At 50.6% G+C, this 27,149-nt stretch overlaps 1 pseudogene across 1 annotated transcript; it reads left to right on the top strand.

Annotated features, from left to right (window-relative positions):
- The first annotated feature begins 1,156 nt into the window (after positions 1 to 1,156).
- Positions 1,157 to 27,149, top strand: LOC311434125 (interferon-induced very large GTPase 1 pseudogene; annotated as a pseudogene). Its single transcript, XR_014698893.1, has 2 exons — positions 1,157 to 1,252; positions 18,786 to 27,149. The product of XR_014698893.1 is annotated as an interferon-induced very large GTPase 1 pseudogene (transcript).

The raw sequence follows: 27,149 nt of genomic DNA, 5'->3' as shown, positions 1-27,149 counted from the left end.
AGTGGCGTCCCCCAGGGCTCGGTGCTGGGTCCGGTCCTCTTTAATATCTTCATCGATGACCTGGACGAGGGCATCGAGTGCACCCTCAGTAAGTTTGCAGATGACACCAAGTTAGGTGCGTGTGTCGATCTGTTCGAGGGAAGGAAAGCTCTGCAGGAGGATCTGGATAGGCTGCACCGATGGGCTGAGGTCAACTGCATGAAGTTCAACAAGGCCAAGTGCCGGGTCCTGCACCTGGGGCGCAATAACCCCAAGCAGAGCTACAGGCTGGGAGATGAGTGGTTGGAGAGCTACCAGGCAGAGAAGGACCTGGGAGTGATGGTGGATAGTCGGCTGAATATGAGCCAGCAGTGTGCTCAGGTGGCCAAGACGGCCAACGGCATCCTGGCTTCTATCAGAAACAGTGTGACCAGCAGGGCTAGGGAGGTGATCGTCCCCCTGTACTCAGCTCTGGTGAGGCCGCACCTCGAGTACTGTGTTCAGTTTTGGGCCCCTCGCTACAAGAAGGACATCGAGGTGCTTGAGCGAGTCCAGAGAGGGGTGATGAAGCTGGTGAGGGGCCTGGAGAACAAGTCCTACAAGGAGCGGCTGAGGGAGCTGGGCTTGTTCAGCCTGGAGAAGAGAAGGCTCAGGGGCGACCTTATTGCTCTTTACAGATACCTTAAAGGAGGCTGTAGTGAGGTGGGGGTTGGTCTGTTCTCCCACGTGCCTGGTGACAGGACAAGGGGGAATGGGCTTAAGTTGCACCAGGGGAGTTTTAGGTTGGATGTTAGGAAGGACTTCTTTACCGAAAGGGTTGTTAGACATTGGAACAGGCTGCCCAGGGAAGTGGTGGAGTCACCATCCCTGGAAGTCTTTAAAAGACGTTTAGATGTAGAGCTTAGGGATATGGTTTAGTGGAGGACTGGTTAGTGTTAGGTCAGAGGTTGGACTCGATGATCTTGAGGTCTCTTCCAACCTAGAAATTCTGTGATTCTGTGACTCTGAGTGCCTGGGGATGTGGCTGCTCCAGCACAGTCATCAACTGCTAAGTTTCACTTTCTAGCACTGCCTGAAAGATAACAGCCTGACTTCCAGGAAAGCAAAAAATATCTCCCTGTTGTGCAACCAATAAACTGCAGCCAGTGCAGGGGCTTGGGGCTCTGCGAAGAGTGGGGTCAGGGGTGGGCTGAGGCTGTGCAGGGGCTGCGCTGAGATGGTGCGGGAGCTGGGCTGAGACGCTACTGGAGCTGCAGAGCACCAGGGAGGGCAGGTAGGTCCCTGCTGACATGCACTGGGCAGGGTAGGGACTACATGCGGAGACCCCTTGGCCTCCTGCTTGCTGTTTCACCCATCTCCTGCTGGGCTGCGAGATGCCAGGAGGGCAGCAGGGCTTTTCACACAGGGGAAATGGGCTCTGCTCTGGTGTCGGGGACGGAGGAGCAGCTCCCTCCAGTCAGGCTGCTGCAGGAGGTGGGGGGGCGTGCTGCAAGGGCTGTCCTGGAGGGCAGAGAGGATCTGTGGGTCGGGGCAGCAGCAGACAGGTAAGCAGGAGGCCCCCTGGGACAGCCCAATGCCCTGCAGAGTTGCGAAGCCCAGCGGTGGGGCTAGATAGGGCAGTGATTGCTAAACTCTCCTTACCTTGACCCACGAGCTTGTCTTGCTTTTGTGTCTCCACTTTTCTCCCAGTCCTGTTGGTGGGGAGCGGGGAAGCAGCTGCTGGGTGCTCCTTGTTGGCCGGGGCCAACACAGCACAGGGGTCCTCTCCCTGCCTTGGGGGCTGCCGCATCACCCACAGCAGGCAGAGGCACAGTCAGGATGGAGTAATTTTTTTCCTTGTAGCTGCTATGGGCTGTGGGTTTGATTTAGGATGAGAAGGATGCTGACAGCACCAATGTGTTAGTTGTTGCGGAGCAGTGCTTGCACAGAGCCAAGGACTTTCCTGCTCCTCATGCTGCCCTGGCAGCGAGGAGTCCAGGGTGCACAGGACGGGACAGAGAAGCAGTACAGCTGACCCCAAGGAACCAAAGGGATGTCCCGTCCCAGAGGGCATACTGCTCAGCAATAAAATCTAGGGGAGCTGGCTGGGGTGGGAGGCAGCCACTGCTAAAGCGAGGGTTAGGCTTCAGTCAGTGGTTGGTGACCAATTGCACTGTGTATCACTTGCTTTGGATATTTGTTGGTTTGTTATTATCACCATCATCATCATTATCCCTTCCTTTTCTGTCCTATTAAACTGTCTTCTTCTCAACACGCAGGTTTTTAGCACTTCATAGAATCCTAAACTGGTTTGGATTGGAAGGGACTGTGGTGGTACTGTTCTAAGCATTTGAGCTCTACCATAACTGCTCTCTCTCTCCCCGTCCTCATAGGAAAAGTGGGAGAAAATGCAATGAAAAGGGCTCATGGATTGAGATAAGGACAGGGAGATCACTCAACAAGTGTGCTTAGATAAGTTTCTAAGAGGATCTGGATTTTTTTTTGCCCTTTAACTTTTTCTTTCTTCAGTTCCCTCCCCCATCCTGCTGTGGGGGCGGGGGGAGCCAGTGAACGGCTGTGTGGTGCTTTGCTGCCTGCCTGGTTAAACCACAACATCCTCCAACATCTCCCCTGTGGGCCTCATGCTCCTCTGGCAGCTCCCCCAGGGCCCTTCCACCATGGCCCTGGGCAGGCATTGACTGCTCCCTGCATCATGCTCTGAGAACAGCCCCAGAGGCATAGTCTGTACATTGCCAGGTCATCTACTCGACCATGAGAAACCAAGGCTCCAAATCCTAAAGAATCCTAGAATGGTTTGAGATGGAAGACATATTATAGATCATTGTGGTGGTTCTGCTCGAGTGGGCAGCCGAGCTCCACTACAGCCACTCTCTCACTCCCCCTTGTCAAAGAGGAATGGGGAGAAAATATGATGAAAAGGGCTCAAAAGTTGAGATAAGGACAAGAAGACCACGCAGTAAATATTTGTGAGGGAAAAACAGAAACAGCAAAGGGAGACAGCAAGATTTATTGCTTATTACTAACAAGCTAGAGAAGTGAGAAACAAAGGAAAGAAACCAAAAGCACCTTCCCCCCCATCCACCCTCTTCCACTTCCTCCCCCCGAGCGGTTCAGAGGAACGGGGGGAATGGGGGTTATGGTCAGTCTACAGCACTTCTTCCCTGCCGCTCCTTCTCGGTCACTCTCATCCCCTGTGCTGTGGGGTCCCTCCCATGGGATGCAGTCCTTGATGAACTGATCCAGTGTGGGCTACCCACAGGCAGCAGCTCTTCCAGAGTACCATGGGGTCCATCCCTCAGGAGCAAACTGCTCCAACCTGGCTCCCCCATGGGCAGCATCTCCTGCCAGGTCACCTGCTCCTGCATGGGCTCCTCTCCACGGGCTACAGGTCCGGCCTGGAATCTGCTCCGGCAGGGGTCTTCCACAGGCAGCAGCCTCCGTTGGTGCAGGGCCACCTGCTCCACCGTGGTCTCCTCCATGGGCTGCAGCGTGGAACCCTGCTCCACTGTGGAACTCCATGGGCTGCAGGGGGACAGCCTGCTTCACCATGGGCCTCACCACAGGCCGCAGGGGACTTCTGCTCCGGCACCTGGAGCACCTCTCCCCCTCCTTCTTCACTGACCTTGGCGCCTGCAAGGCTTTTACAGGTAAATGACTGGCTGACGGGGTGGTGTCTGGACCAGGGATTTGGGTATTTTGATCTTGGGCCGTCCTTTGAGAGGCTGGGTATGTGGGCTACGGACAGACACCAAGTGGGGCACAAATGTGTTGGGGAGCAAGCTCTCTGGGCTGATTACCAGAGCTTTAAACTAGGTTTGATGGGGGAAGGGAGGGGAGCCAAAGGTGACAGAGAAGGGCTGGGGGAAGTCATCACTGCTGTCACTGTTGAAGACAGGGAAAAATTTCTGAGCACTCCCATAGGATTGTCTGAGGACTCCTCAGAGAAGGTAGCGTTCCCGATCCCCCGTCCAGTATCTTCTTCTTGCATCCCCCCAGGAGTAACTGGACCTGCTGCTTCCCTAAAGTGCCTGTACACCAATGCACGGAGCATGGGAAACAAACAGGATGAGCTTGAGATCTGTGTTCGGTCGCGGAGCCACGATCTCGGTGCGATCACTGAGACGTGGTGGGACAGCTCGCATGACTGGAACGCAGTCATGGAGGGCTATGTCCTCTTTAGGAAAGACAGGCTGGGGAAGTGAGGGGGTGGGGTTGCCCTTTATGTGAGGGAGCAATTAGAGCTGGGGGAGAGTGAGGGGCAAGTGGAGAGCTTGTGGGTGAGAATTAAGGGGTGGGCTGGTATGGGAGATACGGTGGTGGGGGTCTACTACAGGTCTCCAGATCAGGAGGAGGAGGTCGATGAGGCCTTCTACGAGCAGCTGCTAGTAGCCTCACGATCACGAGCGCTGGTCCTCATGGGGGACTTCAATTACCCAGACATCTGCTGGGTAAGCAACTCGGCCAGGCACAAGCAGTCCAAAGGGTTCCTACAATGTGTTGAAGACAATTTTCTGATGCAGGTGGTGGAGGAGCTGATGAGGCAGGGGGTGCTCCTGGACCTCGTTCTTACCAACAGGGATGGCCTTGTTAGGGATGTGAAGGTTGGGGGCAGCTTGGGATGCAGTGACCAGGAGATGGTGGAGAACCAGATGGAACTAGGCAAAGGAAGTAAGGCTAAAAGCAGGATTGCTACCCTGGACTTCCAAAGAGCCAACTTCAACCTCTTCCTTCTTCAACCTGTTTGGGAGTATCTCATGGGATAGGTTGCTAGAAGGCAAGGGTGCTTGTGAGAGCTGGGCTACATTTAAGCAGCACTTCCATGCTCAGGGTCTGTGCATCCCGAAGAATAGGAAATCGGGGAACGGGGGCAGGAAACCCGCGTGGATGAGCAAGGAGCTCATCAATAAGATCAAAAGGAAGAGAATGGTCTATGAAATGTGGAAAAAGGGCCTGTCCTCTTGGGAGGAGTATAGATGTGTTGTCAGGGCCTGCAGGGACACAACGAGGAAGGCTAAAGTCCACCTAGAGATGAGGCTTGCGAAAGAGATAAAGGATAATAAGAAGGGTTTTTTCAAGTATGTAAACAGCAAGAGGAAGACTAGGGATAATGTGGGTCCCTTGCTGAATGAGGGGGGTGTCCTGGTCACAGGAGACGCTGAGAAGGCAGAGAGATACTGAATGCTTTCTTTGCTTCAGTCTTTGCTCCAAGGACACTGCCCCGGGACTCCTCGCCCCTGACAATACGACAAAGGGTCTGGGAAATGGAGGGCTCCCTCCGGAGCAAGACCTGGACTGGCTGGAGAGATGGGCAGGAAGAAGCCCAATGAGATTTAATAAGAGCGAGTTTTGGGGCCTCCACCCAGGAAGGAACAACCCGAAGAATCAGTACAGGCTGGGGGACTACCTGATGGAGATGAGCTCTGAAGAGAAGGACCTGGGGGTCCTGGTAGACGACAGGTTGGCCATGAGCCAGCAGTGTGCCCTTGTGATCAAGAGGGCTAATGGGATCCTGGCGTGCATTAAAAGGAGCATGGCCAGCAGGTCAAGGGAGGTGATCCTCCCCCTCTACTCTGCCCTGGTCAGGCCTCACCTGGAGTACTGTGTCTAGTTCTGGGCTCCCCGGTACAAGAAAGACAGGGATCTCCTGGAAAGTGTCCAGCGGAGGACCACAGAGATGATCCGGGGCCTGGAGCATCTTCCCTGTGAGGAAAGGCTGAGAGACCTGGGTCTGTTCACCCTGGAGAAGAGAAGACTGAGACGTGATCTCCTCAGTGTATATATCTGAGGGGTGGGGGACAGTAGGATGTAGCCAACCTCTTCTCAGTGGTTTGTGGGGATAGGCCAAGGGGCAATGGCTGCAAGTTAGAGCCCAGGCAGTTCTGCACTGACATGCGAAAGAACTTCTTCACGGTGGCGGTGACGGAGCATTGGAACAGGTTGCCTAGGGAGGTTGTGGAGTCTCCTTCTCTGGAGATATTCAAGGCCTGTCTGGACGCCTACCTGGGCAGTCTGCTCTCAGGAACCTGCTTTGGCAGGGGGGTTGGACCCGATGATCTTACGAGGTCCCTTCCAACCCCTACAGTTCTGCGATTCTGTGATTTTCCTCACTCCTCTCACTTTCCCAGCTGCTTTATGGCACAGCGTTTTTTTCCCTGTCTTAAATATGCTCTCACAGAGGCGCAAAACAACATTGCTTATTGGCTCAGCTCTGGTCAGCAGTGGGGCCTTTACCAAACTTGGAGCAGCTTCTAGATCCTTCTCACTGAAACCACCATTATGGCCCCCTGCAACCAAAACCTTGCCACGTAAACCCACTACAATCATCCAATTCCAATTAGCTGCCCTGGGCAGGGACACCTCCCATTAGATACATACAATCATAAAATATGCAAGTTAGGGAACCCACAAGGCTCATTGAATCCAACTCCTGTGCCACCAGAGAAACACCCCAAAAAATAAATAAAAATCAGACCATGCATCTGAGAGCATTGTACAAACACTTGAACTCTGGCAGGCTCGGTGAAGTGACCACTTCCCCGGGGGAACCTGTTCCAGTGCCCGACCACCCTCTCGGTGAAGAATGTTTTCTTATATCCAGCCTGAACCTCCCCTATCCCAGCTCCATGCTGTTCCCTCGGGTCCTATTGCTGGTCAACAGAGAGCAGAGAGCGGCACCTGCCCCACCGCTCCCCTCATGAGGAAGCTAGAGGCCACCACGAGGTCTCCCCTCAGTCTTTTCTTCTCCAGGCTGAACAATCCAAGTGACTTCAGCCACTCCTCATATGTCTTCCCCTCTAGAAAATTTACCATCGTTGTTCCCTTAGTTAGTAGTTTTGCATGACAAAAGTGTAAGGCTATGTGGATGGCTGTACTGGGTCTGGCTGGAATGTTAACTTTCCCGGCAGCAGCCCATACAGTGCCATACTCTGTACTTGTAGCTAGAACAGCAGTGTTATCACACCAGTGTTGTGTCTACTGCTGAGCAGCAGTGGCACAGCATTGGGCCTTTCTCTAACCCTCCTAGGGGGTGGGCAAAAAGTGAGGAGAGAAACATCACTAGGGCAGCTGACCTAAACCAATCAAAGGGATATTCCATACCATGTGGTGTCACACTCAGTAATAAAAGGTGGAAACAGGAAGAAGAGGGGAGGGGTGGGCTCTCGTTGAGAAAACGTCGGTCCTCCTCTCGAACACCGGCTGCGTGCGTTGAGGCCTTGCTTCAAGGACGTGGTCAATCATCGCTCATTTGTGGGAAGTAGAGAGTAATTTCTTTCCTCTGTGCTTCCATATAGCCTTCATTTATGTTGTTTGTTTGTTTTCCTCCCTTCTGTTTATTTTTCCTTTTCCCCTCCCTTTTCCCTTTTCCCTTTTTATTTCCCCTTAGTTAAATTGTTTAGTTCATGGTAGTCTTTATTTAATTATTATAATTATTTCTCTTTAATTAAATTATCCTTATCTCAATCCGTGAGTAGTTCTTTGCTTTACTTCTCCCCCTCCTCATCTAAAGGAGGGGGAGTGAGAGAGCGGTTGTGGGGTTTAGCTGTCCAGCACGGTAAAACCACCACAGTCCTTTTTGGCGCCCAACGTGGGGCTCGAAGGGTTGAGATAACAATAGAATTGATTAAACGCATACAACTAACACACTTGCTTGCTAGTAACCATGTCCATTGTCCTGTTAATAATAATAGCTTTGTTCATATGTCATGCAATCCGTGTCATATTCTCCTTTCTCCTGTGTATCCAATCCAACAAAGTGCTACAATCTGTGTTCACTTTTTTTAATTCTCTGTGCTGCCAAGCACTGACCTTGGGTTTAATCTGGAATTCAGGCTCTGCGCTGTTATCATTTGGGTCCCATGGAAACTATCTTTCAGAGAATATTCAGAACTACACTGCCTTCCTTTTCTCATCTGGATACCAGTTTATTAATAATATTCGGAATGGTACCTTTCCCTTCTTCCACAGTGGGCTAATTACAACAGTTTGGGAGTATTTTGAAGATCCATCTGTAACCCATGTATTGCTATTTCTAATTCTGAATAACAGGTTTCATTTTATCTCTATGATTAGTCGATTGTTTAGAAAACTTATTTGGGAACCTGTCCCGAAACAGTCTTGTGGTGAGTGGCAAGGTGTGTGGGAGGATGTTGGCAGATACCTGTCACGAATGTCTCCTCCAATAGTTTTGAACTTCACCCCTGAGCAAGTGCTAAATCTTAAAAACTTGGTAGAATGTTTGAGAGTTGTATGTCCTGACCCTGGTAATGCCGGAGAACGACAGCTTGCAGCATTGTGCTGGGTCCTGGCTTATTCCTATCAAACACTGTTTAACATCATCCAGCAACTTGAAGAGAGGGAGGAAGTCTCTGAATCCGATGACCAAGTAACACATGCTGTGGCTGACCCAGAGGACCAACCAACTATGGTATCAGTCGCCCCCATAGTCAAGTCAAAACAATGGAAACGGAGGTCAGCCATTTGCCGAGGTGATCGGCTCCGGGGCAGACGCGTTCTGCAGCGGAGCGGGGGATCGGGCCAGGCAGGGCTAATTTTGTCCGGCATCGAGCCTACTAGAGGGAGCCGCCAGGACCCGGCAGCCCTCGTGAGGGAGGCTGACGAGGCGAAGGCGGAGCCAGCAGCGTCAGCGGCGGGCTATTTAAATCGGGACCCACCGCCATTTCACTGCCATTTGCCGAGGCGATCGGCTCCGGGGCAGACGCGTTCTGCAGCGGAGCGGGGGATCGGGCCAGGCAGGGCTAATTTTGTCCGGCATCGAGCCTACTAGAGGGAGCCGCCAGGACCCGGCAGCCCTCGTGAGGGAGGCTGACGAGGCGAAGGCGGAGCCAGCAGAGCCCCCTCCCCAGCCCTTCAAAAGCAGCCCCTAGGGAGCGCGAGCGACCAGGAGCGCGGCGACCAGGGCGGGCAAACAGGGCGTGGCGCGTCAGAGGGAGTGGCGCGGCAGTTAGCGCGGCAGTTCGCGCAGGCAGGGCGAGCAGGAAGGGCAGAGCGCTCCCCCTACACACAAACAACACCTCGTTAACAACAGCCGTAACTAGGCGATAATGGTCGCCACCAGGCACGGCGCGCTCTCCAGAAAGTCGGTACACACGCAGACCGACTACCCGTTAAAAAATGCCGCAGTTCAGGTCACCGGATGCAAGGAGTGTCTGAGCCTCTTGCTGCCATCGGTGGGAGGCAGAGAAACTGCGTGCGTGAGGTGCGAGCAGGTGGATGACCTGGTCCGCATGGTGGCGGAGCTCAAGGAGGAGGTGGAGAGGTTGAGGGCCATCAGGGAGTGTGAGCGGGAGATAGACTTCTGGAGTAACTCCCTGCAGGGCCTCAAGGGGAGGTGCCGAGGTGAGACTCCCCAAATGGGGGCGGACCCCCTGCCCTGTCCCCGTCGGGCAGAGGGAGGGGATCTGGGAGCTGAGGAGGAATGGTAACAGGTCCCTGCTCGACATCGCAGGCGATGCTCTCCCCTTCCGGCCCCACCTTCCCAGGTACCCTTACACAACAGGTTTGAGGCCCTAGAGATTGAGAGGCCGGTGTGTGAGGAAGAGGTAGCAAATGTTCCCAGGAGGATGCCTGGGGCGAGGAGGTCGACTCCGCGCCTCAGGACTGCCTCCACCAAAAAAGACAGGAGGGTTATTGTTGTTGGTGACTCGACTCTTAGGGGAACAGAGGGCCCTATTTGTCGGCCGGACCCTACCCGTAGGGAAGTCTGCTGTCTCCCTGGGGCCAGGGTCAGGGACGTTGCCAGGAAGCTTCCTAACCTGGTACGCCCCTCTGACTATTACCCCCTTTTGATAGTCCAGGCGGGCAGTGATAACATCGAAGAGAGAAGCCTCAAGGCTATCAAAAGGGACTTTAGGGGGCTGGGTCGGTTAGTGGATGGAGCGGGAGTGCAGGTGGTGTTTTCGTCCATCCCTATGGTGGCAGGGAGGAGTTCAGAGAGGACACGGAAAGCCCACCTGTTAAACACGTGGCTCCGGGGCTGGTGCCAACGCAGAAATCTTGGGTTTTTTGATCATGGGGCACTTTACTCAGCACCTGGCCTGATGGCCGCAGACGGGTCCCTATCTTTTAGGGGAAAAAGGATCCTGGGCCAGGAGCTGGCAGGGCTCATTGAGAGGGCTTTAAACTAGGTAGGAAGGGGGATGGGGCTGAGGCTAGGATTGTTGGGGCTGTGCCAGGGGGAACAATGGCAAGGCCGGAGGATAAGGCAATGGCCCAGCTGAAGTGCATCTACACCAATGCACGCAGCATGGGTAACAAACAGGAGGAGCTGGAAGCCATCGTGCGGCAGGCAGGCTACGACTTGGTTGCCATCACGGAGACGTGGTGGGACCAGTCTCATGACTGGAGTGCTGCAATGCCTGGCTATAAGCTCTATAGAAGGGACAGGCAGCATAGAAGGGGTGGTGGTGTGGCTCTCTATATTAGAGAGTCTTTCGAGGTTGTAGAACTCGAGGTTGGGAATGACAAGGTCGAGTCCCTTTGGGTTAGGATCGGCAGGGACAACAAGGCTAGTGTCCTGGTCGGGGTCTGCTATAGACCGCCGAACCAGGATGAGGAGACGGATGAGGAATTCTACAGGCAGCTGACAGAGGTTGCAAAATCATCAGCTCTTGTACTCCTGGGGGACTTCAACTTCCCTGACATATCCTGGAAGCACAACACAGCCCTGAGAAAGCAGTCTAGGAGGTTTCTGGAGAGCGTGGAAGATAGCTTCCTGACGCAGCTGGTTAGTGAGCCTACCAGGGGAGGTGCCCCGCTAGACCTTCTCTTCACAAACAGAGAAGGACTGGTGGAGGACGTGATCGTCGGGAGCTGTCTAGGGCAGAGTGACCACGCAATGGTGGAGTTCACTATTCTTGGCGAGGCCAGGAAGGGGACCAGTAAAACCGCTGTCTTGGACTTTCGGAGGGCTGACTTTGAGCTGCTCAGGACACTGGTTGGTGGAGTCCCTTGGGAGGCGGTTCTGAAGGGCAGAGGGGTCCAGGAAGGCTGGGCGCTCTTCAAGAGGGAAGTCTTAATGGCGCAGGAACGGTCTGTTCCCACGTGCCCAAAGACGAGCTGGCGGGGAAGAAGACCGGCCTGGCTCAACAGAGAATTGTGGCTTGATCTTAGGAGGAAAAAGAGGGTTTATAAGCTTTGGAAAAGTGGGCAGGCCACTAAGGAGGACTTTAAAGAAGTAGCGAGGCTGTGCAGGGGCAAAATTAGGAAGGCCAAAGCTCATCTGGAGCTCAATCTGGCTACTGCCGTTAAAGATAACAAAAAACGTTTCTATAAATACATCAACACAAAAAGGAGGACTAAGGAGAATCTCCATCCTTTACTGGATGCGGGGGGAAACTTAGTTACAAGAGATGAGGAAAAGGCGGAGGTGCTCAATGCCTTCTTTGCCTCAGTCTTTAGCGGCAATACCGGATGTTCTCTGGATACCCAGTACCCTGAGCTGGTGGAAGGGGATGGGGAGCAGGATGTGGCCCTCATTATCCATGAAGAACTGGTTGGTGACCTACTACGGCACTTAGATGTGCACAAGTCGATGGGGCCAGATGGGATCCACCCAAGGGTACTGAGGGAACTGGCAGAGGAGCTGGCCAAGCCACTGTCCATCATTTATCAACAGTCCTGGCTATCGGGGGAGGTCCCAATCGACTGGCGGCTAGCAAATGTGATGCCCATCTACAAGAAGGGCCGGAGGGCAGACCCAGGAAACTACAGGCCTGTCAGTTTGACCTCAGTGCCAGGAAAGCTCATGGAGCAGATCCTCCTGAGAGTCATCATGCAGCACTTGAAGGGGAAGCAGGCGATCAGGCCCAGTCAGCATGGCTTTATGAAAGGCAGGTCCTGCCTGACGAACCTGATCTCCTTCTATGACAGAGTGACGCGCTGGGTGGATGAGGGAAAGGCTGTGGATGTGGTCTACCTTGACTTCAGCAAGGCTTTTGACACCGTCTCCCACAGCATTCTCCTCAAGAAACTGGCTGCTCTTGGCTTGGACTGGCGCACGCTTCGTTGGGTTAGAAACTGGCTGGATAGCCGGGCCCAAAGAGTCGTGGTGAATGGAGCCAAGTCCAGTTGGAGGCCAGTCACTAGTGGCGTCCCCCAGGGCTCGGTGCTGGGTCCGGTCCTCTTTAATATCTTCATCGATGATCTGGACGAGGGCATCGAGTGCACCCTCAGTAAGTTCACAGATGACACCAAGTTAGGTGCGTGTGTCGATCTGCTTGAGGGTAGGAAAGCTCTGCAGGAGGATCTGGATAGGCTGCACCGATGGGCTGAGGTCAACTGCATGAAGTTTAACAAGGCCAAGTGCCGGGTCCTGCACCTGGGGCGCAATAACCCCAAGCAGAGCTACAGACTGGGAGAGGAATGGTTGGAAAGCTGCCAGGCAGAGAAGGACCTGGGAGTGATGGTGGACAGTCGGCTGAATATGAGCCAGCAGTGTGCTCAGGTGGCCAAGAAGGCCAACGGCATCCTGGCTTGTATTAGGAACAGCGTGACCAGCAGGGCTAGGGAGGTGATCGTCCCCCTGTACTCAGCTCTGGTGAGGCCGCACCTCGAGTACTGTGTTCAGTTTTGGGCCCCTCGCTACAAGAAGGACATGGAGGTGCTTGAGCGGGTCCAGAGAAGGGCGACGAAGCTGGTGAGGGGCCTGGAGAACAAGTCCTACGAGGAGCGGCTGAGGGAGCTGGGCTTGTTCAGCCTGGAGAAGAGGAGGCTCAGGGGTGACCTTATCGCTCTTTTTAGGTACCTCAAGGGAGGCTGTAGCGAGGTGGGGGTTGGCCTGTTCTCCCACGTGCCTGGTGACAGAACGAGGGGGAATGGGTTTAAGTTGAGCCAGGGGAGTTTTAGGCTAGATGTTAGGAAGAACTTCTTCACTGAAAGGGTTGTGAGGCACTGGAACAGGCTGCCCAGGGAAGTGGTGGAGTCACCATCCCTGGAAGTCTTCAAAAGACGTTTAGATGTAGAGCTTAGGGATATGGTTTAGTGGAGGGCTGTTGGCGTTAGGTTGGAGGTTGGACTCGATGACCTTGAGGTCTCTTCCAACCTAGAAAATTCTGTGATTCTGTGATTCTGTTTAGTAAGGGAAGAAGGCTCTCCTAAGAAGGAGGGAGAAGGGGAAATGGCAGGCACCTCTAAAGCAGAGCCATCACAAAAACAGCAGGAAGACGAGACGGAAATCATAAAGGAATCAGAAATCACTCGATCCTTATCCCTGAGTGAGATGCGAGAAATACGAAAGGATTATGGTCGACGCCCAGGTGAACACATCCTCACCTGGCTGCTTCGATGCTGGGATGCTGGGGCCAATAGCCTACAATTAGAAGGCAATGAAGCCAAGCAGCTGGGATCCCTCTCTAGAGAAAAGGTAATCGACAAAGTAATCGGGAGAGGAGCACAGGCCCTCAGCCTCTGGAGACGACTCCTGGCAGCTATGAGAGAAAGATATCCCCAAAAGGAAGATATTGTATATCACATAGGCAAGTGGACCACTATGGATAAAGGTCTCCAGCATCTGCGGGAATTAGCTGTGTGGGAGATGATTTATAGTGATTTGGACAATGCCCAGACACCTCAAGACCCCGATGAAGTCCAGTGCACAACATCCATGTGGCGTAAATTTGTGCGGAGTGTACCATCAGCACATGCCAGTACCCTGGCAGCAATTTGCTGGGAGGAGGGGATGGGACCAACAATGTGTGATGTGTCCTGCCAGCTTCAACAATATGAAGACAATCTCTCTGCTCCGCTACAGTCCTGTGTCTCAGCTGTGGAGAAACTGTCTAAAGGACTTGATAAGCTCGTGGAACAAGTATATTCCCCCTCATTTAGACAGAGTGATACTTCAGCCACTAAGAATCAGCATTCACCTGCTCAAGAGAGAGAGTACCCAAGATGTACACCAGGTGGCACCTTGTGGTTTTATCTGTGTGACCATGGGGAAGATATGAGGAAATGGGATGGTGTACCTACTTCAACCCTAGCTGCTCGGGTACGTGAACTGAAAGGAAATACAGCAGCAAGAAGAGGGGCTCCTAAGGGAAATGCTGCTCCAGTTTCTATTGGGCAGTACCCCAGAGGCAGTAGAAGAGCTGATGTTATTCTTGACCCTGATGAAGGGACCTCTACCTCTCATTTGCAAGAATTAAGTGGCAGACGCTCCAGCCAGGACTAGAGGGGCCCTGCCTCTGGCCAGGTAGAGGAGAGGGATAACCGGATTTATTGGACTGTGTGGATCCGATGGCCTGGCACATCAGAACCACAAGAATACAAAGCTTTAGTGGACACTGGCGCACAATGTACCTTAATGCCATCAGGCTACCAAGGGACAGAACTCACCTGTATCTCTGGAGTGACAGGGGGATCCCAACAACTATCTGTACTGGAAGCTGAAGTGAGTCTAACTGGGAATGAGTGGCAAAAGCATTCCATTGTGACTGGCCCAGAGGCTCCGTGTATCCTTGGCATAGACTATCTCAAGAGAGGGTACTTCAAGGATCCAAAAGGATACCGGTGGGCTTTTGGCATAGCTGCTTTGAGCACAGAGAAGATTAGACAGCTGTCTACCCTGCCTGGCCTTTCAGAAGACCCTTCTGTTGTAGGATTGCTGAAGGCTGAAGAACAACAGGTACCAATTGCTACTACAACGGTGCACCGACGGCAATATCGCACCAACCGAGACTCCCTGATTCCCATCCATGAGTTGGTTCACCGACTGGAGAGTCAGGGAGTAATCAGCAAGACTCGCTCACCCTTTAATAGTCCTATATGGCCAGTACGAAAGTCTAATGGCGAGTGGAGGCTAACAGTGGACTATCGAGGCCTGAATGAAGTCACACCACCACTGAGTGCTGCAGTGCCGGACATGCTAGAACTTCAGTACGAACTAGAGTCAAAGGCAGCCAAGTGGTACGCCACAATTGATATTGCTAGTGCATTTTTCTCCATCCCTTTGGCAGAAGCATGCAGGCCGCAGTTTGCTTTCACTTGGAGGGGCATCCAATACACCTGGAATCGGCTGCCCCAGGGGTGGAAACACAGCCCTACCATTTGCCATGGACTGATCCAGTCTGCACTGGAGCAAGGGGGAGCTCCTGAGCACCTTCAGTACATTGACGACATCCTCGTGTGGGGCAACACAGCAGAAGAAGTTTTTGAGAAAGGGAAGAAAATAATCCAAATTCTCCTGAAAGCTGGTGTTGCCATTAAACAGAGCAAGGTCAAGGGGCCTGCACAGGAAATCCAGTTCTTGGGGGTAAAATGGCAGGATGGACATCACCACATTCCAATGGATGTGATCAACAAAATAACAGTTATGTCTCCGCCAACTAGCAAAAAGGAAACACAAGCTTTCCTAGGCCTCGTGGGATTCTGGAGAATGCATGTGCCAGGCTATAGTCAGTTTGTGAGTCCTCTATATCGAGTGACTCGAAAGAGAAACTCTTTTGAGTGGGGCACTGAGCAACAACAGGCATTTGAACAAATCAAACAAGAAATAGCTCATGCAGTAGCCCTTGGGCCTGTCCGTACTGGACCAGCTGTGCAAAATATACTGTACACTGCAGCTGGGGAGCATGGCCTCACCTGGAGCCTTTGGCAGAAAACCCCAGAAGAAACTCGAGGTCGACCTCTGGGCTTCTGGAGTCGGGGCTATTGAGGATCAGAAGCCAATTACACCCCAACTGAAAAAGAAATACAGCATATGAGGGTGTTCGAGCTGCTTCAGAAGTTGTGGGTACAGAGGCACAGCTCCTCTTGGCACCGCGGCTACCTGTGTTACATTGGATGTTCAAAGAGAAAATTCCCACTACACACCATGCAACTGATGCTACATGGAGTAAGTGGATAGCGTTAATTACACAGCGGGCTCGAATGGGAAAACCCAATCGCCCAGGAATCCTGGAAGAGATTATGGACTGGCCGGAAGGCAGAGGTTTCGGAGTGCCAACAGAAGAGGTAACCCGTGCTGAAGAGGCACCACCATACAATGAGTTGCCAGAAGACAGAAAGCAGTATGCGTTGTTTACTGATGGATCCTGCCGTGTGATAGGGAGCCATCGGAAATGGAAAGCTGCTGTGTGGAATCCCATACGATGAGTTGTGGAAGCCATGGAAGGGGAAGGTGAGTCAAGTCAGTATGCAGAAGTAAAAGCCATACAACTAGCCCTAGATATCACCGAAAGAGAAAATTGGCTAGTATTGTATCTTTATACTGACTCATGGATGGTGGCAAATGCTCTGTGGGGGTGGCTGCAGCAATGGAAACAGAACAACTGGCAGCGCAGAGGTAAACCTATCTGGGCTGCTACCCTGTGGCAAGATACTGCTGCCCGGGTAGAAAACCTGGATGTTAAAGTACGTCATGTAGATGCCCACATGCCCAAGAGTCACACTACTGAAGAACATCAGAACAACAAAGAAGTAGATCGAGCTTCGAAAATTGAAGTGGCTCAGGTGGACCTAGACTGGGAATGTAAGGGTGAGCTGTTTGTAGCTCGATGGGCCCATGAAACATCAGGACATCTGGGGAGGAATGCCACTTACAGATGGGCTCGTGATCGAGGGGTGGACTTGACCATTGAGGCCATCACACAGGTTACCCATGAGTGTGAGACCTGTGCTGCAATCAAGAAAGCCATGAAGGTAAAATCTCCCTGGAACAGGGGGAGATGGCTAGGGTTTCAATATGGTGAGGCCTGGCAAATTGACTATATCAGACCACTTCCAAAAACCCACCAAGGCAAACGGTATATACTCACCATGGTAGAAGCAACTACTGGGTGGCTGGAAACATACCCTGTAAACCATGCCACGGCCCGAAACACTATCTTGGGCCTGGAAAGACAAGTATTGTGGCGTCATGGTACACCAGAGAGAATTGAGTCTGACAATGGGAGTCATTTCCGAAACAATCTTGTTACCTCCTGGGCAAAGAGACATGGTATTGAGTGGGTGTACCACATCCCTTATCACCCACAAGCCTCTGGGAAGGTTGAGAGGTACAATGGACTGTTAAAGACTATGTTACGAGCATTAGGTGCTGGGACGTGGAAACAATGGGACACAAATCTACCAGAAGCCACTTGGCTAGTTAACAATAGGGGGTCTGACAGCCGTGCTGGTCCTGCCGAAACAAAACCCCTACACACTGTGAAAGGAGCTAAAGTTCCCGTAGTGCATGTAGGAAGGTGGATGGGGAAGGCAGTGTGGGTTGCTCCTGCCTCGGGAAAAGGCAAACCCACTCATGGGATTGTCTTTGCCCAAGGACCAGGGTATACCTGGTGGGTCATGCAGAAGAATGGGGATATCAAGTGTGTGCCTCAAGGAGATTTGACATTGAGAGAAAACTAATCTATAATCTAAGTTATATGTTGTAGGAAGATGCTGTAGGATCAACGACAGGTCAACTTTGCAAGGAGCAGGGCAGTGCAACAAGGACTTGAGCTAAGCTGGTGCTGGTGTCCAGACATCCGACTCCGCCTGCCTTGAGTGGCCACTTTGGCAGATGAAGACCTAATCACCAACAGTTCTTATGAACATTTTCCAAGAAAGACCTATGGAATGAAAAGATACACCTGCCTATTAATCCTGTCCTGTTAAATCCTTTTCCTGTTGAAGGACAAGGAATAATGATGAGAATGCATGTATGCAAATGTATGGGGATCTGAGTGTGACACAAATGTTATGGAATAAGGGGTGGAGGTTGTATTGGGTCTGGCTGGAATGTTAACTTTCCTGGCAGCAGCCCATACAGTGCCGTACTCTGTACTTGTAGCTGGAACAGCAGTGTTATCACACCAGTGTTGTGTCTACTGCTGAGCAGCAGTGGCACAGCATTGGGCCTTTCTCTAACCCTCCTAGGGGGTGGGCAAAAAGTGAGGAGAGAAACATCACTAGGGCAGCTGACCTAAACCAATCAAAGGGATATTCCATACCATGTGATGTCACACTCAGTAATAAAAGGTGGAAACAGGAAGAAGAGGGGAGGGGTGGGCTCTCGTTGAGAAAACGTCGGTCCTCCTCTCGAACACCGGCTGCGTGCGTTGAGGCCTTGCTTCAAGAACGTGGTCAATCATCGCTCATTTGTGGGAAGTAGAGAGTAATTTCTTTCCTCTGCACTTCCATATAGCCTTCATTTATGTTGTTTGTTTGTTTTCCTCCCTTCTGTTTATTTTTCCTTTTCCCCTCCCTTTTCCCTTTTCCCTTTTTATTTCCCCTTAGTTAAATTGTTTAGTTCATGGTAGTCTTTATTTAATTATTATAATTATTTCCCTTTAATTAAATTATCCTTATCTCAACCCGTGAGTTGTTCTTTGCTTTACTTCTCTCCCTCCTCATCTAAAGGAGGGGGAGTGAGAGAGCGGTTGTGGGGTTTAGCTGCCCAGCACGGTAAAACCACCACAATTGCGAGAGTGTTGGCTTCATTAAGATTATCCAGTCTCCAGTCGCTACTTGATAGGCCAGAGATTGCCTCTCTCCAGGCAGTCCCTTTCTCTACCTCACGTGGGCGAGTGCTTTAAGGACGAGGAGCCAGTGACGGGGTGGACCATTCCTGCTAGGTTATACATGGGTGCTGTTGAAGACAGCGCCTTGTCCATGGCTATTTGTGCAGCCGTGCCAGTGGTTGCGTGTGTCTGTCTGTCTGTGTGTGCCTGTCTCAGGGGTGCCTGAGGCTGGGTTCCAGAAGCAGGGCAGAAGAAATCCCTGAGCCGGGAACTATGGAGAGGCCTCTTTGAAGGGGTGGTGGCCTCCTCTAACCTGATGTAACAAAAGTCTCTTTTCCCCTTCCACAGCCATGGAGTCACAGGAGGAGAGAGCAGATGCTGGGGAAAAGGCACAAATTGCTAAGCAATTGCTGGCAGAAGCATTTGAGAAGGAAGGACTTGATGAAGAATACTGGCTCCCCAAACTGTCAGAGATATTGGGTGTTAAGTCAATAAATGCTTTGAAACATCTACAATATGAAGACTACCTTAAACTGGCAGGTGAAGGACGGCATAACTGGGAGACCAAAGCACTCAAAAGGCTTCTGGGAATCACAGGCAACGAAACAGGTGTTGATGAGCTGCAGAAACAGCACTTGGAGAGGATGAAGCAGAGACAAGAAGAAGCCAAGTCAATCCTACGGGAGCTGGAAGAAATGCAGAAGAGCTGCAGCCACAGCAAGGAAATGATAAGACAGAAAGAGGAGGCCCTACAGCAAGCCATGGACATTCCCAAGGAGTACTGGGCACCTCCAGAGAAGGGATTGCTGGATGAGCTGGTGAACATCCAGAAGCAACTGGAGCAGCAGGAGAAGTCCATGGGGAAGAGGGAGAATGTCTCTGACGAGGAGGTCCTGAGGCGGGCATCGGGAGGCCTGGCTCTGCAGGGGATTTACCAAACCAAGAGCCTGGAGGATGTGCTGGCAAAGCGAGAGCAACTCATCAGGGTCCCTGATGGCTTCGTGCTCACTGGTCCAGTGCAAGGGTCGCTGCTTGAGAGGAAGGAGTTCTCCTCCTCTGCAGCAGAAGCTGCTTTCACCAAGTCCATGGAGCAGCTGGGGTTCAGCATCAATGCTTCTGTCAAAGCTGGGTTCAGGGGATTCAGTGTTGAAACAGATGCAGATTACGGCAAGTCCTCACAGTCAGAGGACTCCCATCGGTCACGCTCGGAGCAGGCGTACATTTGCACCACCATGTACCAGTACATCCCTCTGGCCTCCTGCTACTTCCAAAAGGACCAGCTTCGCCTCTCAGACGCAGCCCTGCGAGAGCTGCAAGACATCGAACAGCTTCTGAGCATCACCCAGGAGGCAGACAGGTTCCACCTACTGAAGAGCAGGTGCACCAGCTTCTTCAGCAGGTTTGGGTCCCACGTGAACCAGGGACCCCTCCACTTTGGGGGAATATTCTGGTGGAAAGCATCTGCCGAAGGTTTCAGGGCAGAGCAATGGGATGAGATGAAGCAACAAACATCTGAAGCACTGAACAGCTACGTCGGCGCTAGCTTCAGCAGCTTCAGTACCAAGTGGGGAGTGAAGGTGGATGCTTCAAAGTCCAGCTCATGGGCATCATTTCAGGGAAGAGACAGAAGCAGCACCCACAGAGCAGTTCAGCTCTATGTGACCAAAACAGGTGGCCCAGCAGAGACGGATTCCCTTCCCGAGTGGAAATGCGGGCTTGTGGCCAATAACACAACCTGGTGTGTGATCGACCGGGGCTCAAAGCTGATCCCAGTGTGGGACATAATCCTGTCCAATCACAGCAGCGATTTTAAAGCCTCCCATCAAATGGGCAGCAGCCTCAGGACTGTCTATGAAGCGCTAACAGACCACAGCACCGGTGTGATCTTTGGAGAGGAACTGGCAAGTGCTGTAGAAGAGGCCAGAGCTTTCCTGGAGCAAGTGAAGACCTGGGAGGGGACAGTGGATGAAAAGAAACTGCTCATGTTGATAGATTTTAAACAGGGCCTGAGTAACAGAACAAAGAATCACAGTGTCTGGATCAACATGTGTCTGTCAGACAAAGCATTGCAGGAGTTCCTGGTGAACACTGTTTCTTTTTGCCAGAAGTCTTCTCCAGAAAACACCATCTACATCAAATCTCTGCTGCAGTGCCTGCTGGATCCTCACATCTATTCTGTAAGGGATTTCCCCAGGACTTCCTTCATTATGCAATGGGTCTTCCAGAAGGAGCACACGCTTCCACAAACTCCCAATATTTCCAGTCCTGAAGATCTCATTAAGACACTGGTGGATGGGAAGGTGTACATCATGGAAGTCACCTACGCACCGGCAACTTCTGCATCTGCCATTCATGAGGCAAAGATCAAAGCCACCTTCACTGTAAGCCAGTCTGTTTCTTCCTTGCTCCAGTCTCTGCAGCAAAGGGCACAGGAAGACATAGAACTCTTAGTGCTCTTAGTTACAACCAGCATGGGATACCAAGTAGAAAGCGGCACTTTTCAGTACCTCCTTGGGTGTCCAGAAATTAATTTCATGATAAAGGAAATGCACATGGCACATAACGAGTATCAGAGCCTGAAGGAACAGGATGTTTGCAGAGCTCAGGCCTTCCTGCTGCTGATGGGGCTCACCATAACATCCGAAAACAAGAAGGTCACCCCTGAGCAGAAGCATGACCGCTTAGTTTTCATGAAAGAAAAGATGAAAAACACATGGTCCACAGAGATGAAAGCTCTCCTCGAAAAGCACAATGCATTCAAAGACTGGGAGATGCTGGAAAGAGATTTGCAATCCTTCATCGATGGGCAAGTGGAGGACACATCTGACAACCTGAAGAAAGACAATAGAATCAAAGACATGAAAGATGCTTTTCAAGGCATGCAGCCTCCCAGTCAGTGCAAACCCAAATCAGACAGCAGCAAATCCAAAGCAAGTCAAGCCACTGCAAACCCAGAGTTCCTCAACTTACTTAAGCGCCTCGGGCTGGAAAGGTACTATCCAAGAAAAATGGGCACAGAAGATTTCCACATCATACACCAGACATCTGTACACGACAGCCAGCCCAGCAAGGACAGCGAGCTACCATTTTACTTCCTGCAAAGGCTCCTGACCGTGGATTACAGGGTGAGGTACCTGACTTGCAAGGAGGCAAGTAAGCCAGAAGTTGTTCCCACACCAAACACCTCAGGGGAGGAGCACGAGCCCTGTGATTCCTTTGATGACTTTTTCAGTGACTTGGACAAAGGAGCCCCTGAATCTGCAAGCAGGGAGAGTCATGTGCACCCCATGGACCTCCAGATGGCAATTTTTCATTGTGCTGATGATTTCATGAGACAGTACCTTTCATCCAAGCTCGCTTTCTGCCAGTTTGCACTACCCCTCCTGGTACCAAACCCGGGCACTTCACAGATAGAGTTCCCTCTCTGGTCCCTCAGCCAGATCAAGAAGAGCTGGAAAGGGACGGTGAGATCGGGAGAGCAGACAAGGAATAGCAGTCACAAAAGCAAACTCATTTATCAGGCAGAGATGCCCATCGTGTCCTTCCTCCGCATCGGCAGCTCTCCTTCCTCTTCCAAGTCTCAGCTCCTGAATGCCCTGCTGAGCATGAAAAAACACGACAATTTTTTCCACCGCCATTGCAAGGGCAGCACCAAAGACTGCTTCCTGATGAAAGGTGTTGTGGAGATCTCCTGGTACCTTCCCCGTGGTAGCGACGACGACAGCTTTAACGGCCCTGTTGCTTTCTGTAACCTGCACGGAGATGCAAGGGATCACGAACCCCAGCTGCAGTTTTTACAGGAGATCTCTGCCGTGAACGTGGTTCTTGTTTCTGAGTCTGATCAGAGCAACGAGAAGAAAGGCAGGAAAATTTTACATGATCTGTGGGAGTCTCAGAGGCCTTTGGTTTGCCTTTTCACTGAGAAAGAGAGCGTTGCAGCTGGCCGATCTAGCCAAAACGTAAGAATAGGGATCAAGAACAGAAATGAAGCAGAATTAGTGGGTGAGCTGACAAAAACCATCCGAGACCTAGTGGAAGGGTCGAGCACGCTTGTCAGCCTCAATGCATGCCTGAGCACAGCTCGCCAGCACGGCTTCTTAGTCAATGAAGATGCAGAAGCATGCGTGGCAGCCAAAGAAATGGCAATCAAACTGGTGAATCTGTTGAAGAAAGAGAAGTTGACTGAGATCAAGTCACAGCTACTGCCTCTTCAGGGAAAACTGTGGTACCTGTGGTGTAAAAAGGACAAAGAACTCACTCGCTTGCAGGAAAAGGGGAACAAGAGCATAGAGCATCATCGGAGCGAAATTGAATTGGAGAAGTCGGCAATACGAAGAAAACAACTAGGCAAAGCGTTTCCCCTCAATCAGCTGATGAAAACAGTCCTTGACTTTCTCCAGTCACAGCCAGACAATACCAAGAAATTCTTTCTGCAGTGGATGAAGATCTTCATGGACGACATCTCCTCTGATCGCCTTGATGAGCTGAAGAGAGAGTATCATTGCTTATGGTCTCAAATCCTGGCATTAAAGAAAAACAATGAAAATAACAACCTGAAAACTCAATTGATGAAGAAATTAGATGCCCTTTCCGATGAAATCAATGATTCGTCCATTGGCCTTGAGCATATTTTGAGAGAGGTGGGGCAGATTTATGAGGCACTGGAATCAACAACCTCCAAAGAAAAATGGTATGTCAAACTACCTGAAATTGCTGCCAGTCTGATGATTTTAGGGTATCCCATTGAGCTGATGGATGGTGATGCTTCTTACATACCACTGCAATGGATTGGAGCCGTCTTTGACAGGTTAATTGAGAAGCTAGGAGACAAGCGAGTATTTGTGCTTTCCGTGCTTGGCATCCAGAGCACAGGGAAGTCAACCCTGCTGAATGCCATGTTTGGTCTGCAGTTTAACGTCAGCGCAGGGAGGTGCACCCGGGGAGCGTTTATGCAGCTCATTAAAGTGGACGAGAAGCTCCAAGAGGATTTGAGCTTTGATTACATGCTCGTTGTTGACACAGAAGGACTTCGTGCCATAGAGATGGCCAATAAGCAGTCACTTAACCACGACAATGAGCTGGCCACCTTTGTCATTGGCATCGGCAACATGACTCTGATCAACATCTTTGGAGAAAATCCTTCGGAAATGCAAGACGTCCTTCAGATTGCTGTGCAGGCTTTCCTGAGGATGAAGCAAGTTAATATTTCCCCAGGCTGCCTCTTTGTGCACCAAAACGTGGGCGAAATAACCGCAAAGGAACAGAACATGGAGGGACAAAGACGTCTGCAGGAAAAGCTGGATGAAATGACCGTGACTGCGGCCCAGCAGGAATTCTGTGACATCACCTGCTTCAGCGATGTCATCCGCTTTGACGTGAACACCCACATTCATTACTTTGCTCACCTGTGGGAAGGAAACCCACCGATGGCACCGCCCAACCCCACCTACAGCCAGAACGTCCAGGAATTAAAGAGCAAAATTCTCCAAGCTGCCAAGAAGGAATCGCACAGCAGCGTTTTGAGGCTCTCCAGCTTGAAAGTTCGTATCAGTGACCTGTGGAATGCCTTGCTGAATGAAAACTTCGTTTTCAGCTTCAAGAATTCAGTGGAGATTGCTGCCTACAAGAAACTGGAAACTGCATTTAGTCAATGGACCTGGCAGCTGAGAAGTCACATCTTAGACTTGCAAATGAAACTGGAAAACAAGGTGCGGAATGGGGAGTTGGACAAGGTCACCACAGAACACCTTGAAAAACTGGTGCAAGAGAGAAGTGATGACATCATCAAGAACGTGGAAACATTCTTCAGTGAAGACAAAGACCATGAAATACTGATCCAGTGGAAATGCAGCACAGAACTGAAGCTGAAAGAACTGAGAGAGTCCCTTCTTGTTGAAACACAAAGGAAGTGTGAGAAACTTACAGAACTAAAGAAGAGCCAGAGTAAACTGGATGAGAGGAAGTCGACATATGAAAATGAGCTCCTGAGAAAGAGCAGAGAGTTGGCCCTGTCTCTAAAAGGCCAGAAATTAAGTGAAAGTGAACTGAGAAACTGGTTTAATTCACTCTGGATGCAGTGGGTTACTGAAGTGTCCTCTGCTACTCTCCCTCTGGAACAGGTGGACATCGATGTGGACATAGAAAATGTCCTTCTAGATCACTTTAAGGAGCCTAATGTAGTTAAACAAATATTGAATTTATACCAAAATACTATATTTTCTGTTGACATAGATAAACATGTGTCTAAGAAAAAAATGTTCCACACCATTCCTAGGAGTTTGGATGACGCCGATGTGAACAGCATGCACCGCATTACAGATAGCATCATAATGCGTGTGAAGGCAAACATTGAGAAGAAGCAAAAGGACAAAATGGATTACAGTCGAACTTTTATTCATGAAATACTAAATGAAGTGGAGAAAGGTATGGACTCTGTTCCTACCACTGCAAAATACAGTTTTAATAAAGTTTACAAAATGGAATTATCACTGTACCTGTGCAGAATGGCAGCAGAAAGGTTTAAAGACATGCATGCAGCATTCAGGAAAGCAAATGATCCAGTCGTCTACCTGGAGAGCAAGAGAGAAGACTTCTTCAAATGTTTCCAGATTTCCTGCCAAGGAGCCTCTTGCATCACAACATTTGCTGATTTCCTGTGCAGCAAGATTGCCCCAGCTCTTCGACACGCCATCTATGAGAAGACAGCTCTTGACATAGCTCGAGACGTGAAGGATAAACTACCAGATTTCAGAGGCAATAGATCCACTCTGGAATATTACATGCTGAAATACCTAGCAGAAGAAGAAAAATTTGAAAATTTCAAGCATTACCTTAATGCCCCAGGAGACTTTTTAAATAATTACATTAAGACAAAAGTTCAGACGTACTGTTTAGATAAGAACAGGAGGCTAGAGATGTTTTTAAGAGACTCCCTCTCTTGTTACTATGAAAACATTCAGTCAGCTGTTTTTGCATCAACCACGGTTGTCAAAGACAGAAAAGACAGAAAGGATAAAATCTCTCTTTGGCTGGATGAATTCTGCAGAGCACTTGGAGACGTGCTAAGCTTGCCCAGGAGCGACCTGAAGGGCATTGAACATCAGGAGATAACAGACATAGAGTTCCTGAATAATGCCATGACAGAAGCACTGTCTCCCGTTATTGATGATCTCAGGAAAGAGTTTGAAGAAGCTTGTATGAATTCCTTTGAAAGGCAGCCTCACACAATACTGGCTGAGCAGTTTGCAGGGTGCCAGGAGCGATGTCCATTTTGTGGGGCTGTTTGCACTAACACTATGCCAAACCATGACGGAGACCACCGGGTTGTCTTCCATCGTCCACGAGTTTTGACAGGACGCAGATGGCATAAAACAGACAACCTAGTAATTGATATTTGTTCTAGTGATGTTTCAAGTGACTGCTCATTCAGGATTGGTGAAGACACATGGATCCCCTACAAGAAATACCGGGATGCAGGACCTCCATATTCCACTTGGAGCATTCCTCCTGACCCAACCATGCAAGCATACTGGAAATGGTTTGTGTCTTCTTTCAGGACACAGCTAGAACAATGCTACAATGGGAAATTTCATGGCAGTGGAGAAATCCCTGCTTCGTGGCACACAGTTACAAAGCAGAATGCACTCGCTGAACTGGAGAAATGTTACGCTAAGTTGGTATGAAGGAAAAACTGCAAGTGCTTTGCATTTTAGAAGAACGTAATACGAGGATAACCACAAAATCTTCTTGTAATGATTATGATTTAACCATGTCAATAAAACTAAATGTAATTGCTGCAACGTTGGGTGAACTAAGGAGTGCTTCTCATGCCGCTGCTCAGCGATTCCCTTGCTGCATGATAAAGTCAAAGTCCTCTTCCTTTCTTGCCATAAATATTTACCTCAGCTTTGTCTTAAAGCAAACTAGAAAAATATTCCTGCAGGAAGCAGTCATACCGCCAAGATCAAGACCAAGTGCCAGATGAAGAGCGAAGGCAGCATTAGAAAGGACCAGTTTTATCAGCTGCTATGGGAAAAGAAATGACACTGGCAAAAGAACAGTTTCCCTGCAGCAATACTTGTCACACTTGCAGAAAGGACAGAGGGGTCTGCAAGCAGGTGAACATTTGTGGGGAACTTGGCTGTTTTGTTTTTTGGGGTTATTGTTTGCATTCATAAACTCAGTACTCAGGTTCTGTTCTTTTTCTGATGCCATTAAAGCAATTAATGCAGCAGCCTATGCAGATTTAGACAGTGATTTTAACTCTGTGGTTATTAGGTATATGTCCTAGGTTAAGATGTGCCCCCACTTCCATGAGCCATTCCTATTCATGAGCCTGGGCCTGGCAAAGTTCCCTCCAGCTCCTAGCCACCCCAACTGCTTTTGCCCAGCACTTCTGTGTTGGGTAAAAGCCCTTTATAACCAATGTGGAGAATTAGACAGCTTTGCAGCTTCCTCAGCAGCTGTCAGCAGTGCGTGAGCTTAGCGTTTGTGCTGTCAAGACAGGCAGGTGGCAACTGAACAAAAATGGTCTGGAGAACATGGAAGTGGCTCTGCCTGCACCAGTGCAGTGGGAGGGGGTGTTTACTCTGCACTTTTCCTGCAATCCTGCTGCAAACCCAATGACCAGAGTCTCCTGAAGAGCTGTCAAGAGTGGTGATCCATTATAATGCTTTGTAGTCTTTGCTAATAAACCGTTTCAGTTGGACTGGA

The sequence above is a fragment of the Aythya ferina genome (genome assembly GCF_964211825.1).
Source record: "Aythya ferina genome assembly, chromosome: 3".
Classification (NCBI taxonomy): Eukaryota; Metazoa; Chordata; class Aves; order Anseriformes; family Anatidae; genus Aythya; species Aythya ferina.
Note: the sequence above shows the minus strand (reverse complement) of the source record. Positions and strands in the feature narration are given on the sequence as shown.